A 567-nucleotide genomic window follows, 5' to 3' on the forward strand; every position below is an offset into this window, starting at 1 on the left:
GTGAGCACGTCGCAGAGGCGCTGGGCGCTGAAGGGTTGCCAGGAGGGGGTTGGGCGGTGCATGGGGTTCTCCGGTCCTGGACCTTCGCTGGAGCGGGCGGCAGGGGTGGTGAGTGGCTGGTTTTAGTTTTGAAAATATAATTTACTTATTCTCTAATTTAAAAAAAAAATGTTCGTGTTCGTTCAAACTGCTGTGCAAAGAGATCGCGGAAATGTACGTTCGGGAGAGGGTGCTTGGCCGGGGCCTTTCCTGGCGTGTGTTTCATCCGTCTCTTACCTGAGCGTAGGAACATGCCCGTTAGGAGCGTTTACTTGTGTTCGTCCTAGACTTTGAGTTTCACTCCGGCGGGAAGTGGGTGCGCACCAGGTGAGGAGGGTGAGGATTTCCACGGCAACTGGACTTGTCGACGAAACGGCTGAATTCCAACGTGATGTGACTGCAGGGGCGCGAGGAGGTGCAGGAATAGCCAGGTTCCAGCCGCTGAGCCCTCACTCAAGGCCGGCCGCAGCTGAAGCCTGTGTGTCTGTCCTCTGCCTCCGAGATCATGGTGCAGGGGGGGGGATGTGG

The 567-nt window shown here is 56.8% G+C and overlaps 1 protein-coding gene across 4 annotated transcripts in view; it reads left to right on the forward strand.

Moving 5' to 3' along the window:
• The first annotated feature begins 14 nt into the window (after positions 1-14).
• Positions 15-567, forward strand: part of EXTL2 (exostosin-like glycosyltransferase 2) — an 11,935-nt gene continuing 11,382 nt past the window's right edge. For 2 of the 4 annotated variants that reach the window (XM_014549660.1, XM_005878540.2), the window contains exon 1: positions 15-108. The gene's annotated coding sequence lies outside the window, so the exon portion shown is untranslated. The remainder of the gene's footprint in view (positions 109-567) is intronic. The other 2 variants (XM_005878539.2, XM_005878538.2) reach the window with 2 other exon arrangements.

The sequence above is a fragment of the Myotis brandtii genome, unplaced genomic scaffold, assembly GCF_000412655.1.
Source record: "Myotis brandtii unplaced genomic scaffold, ASM41265v1 scaffold565, whole genome shotgun sequence".
NCBI lineage: Eukaryota > Metazoa > Chordata > Mammalia > Chiroptera > Vespertilionidae > Myotis > Myotis brandtii.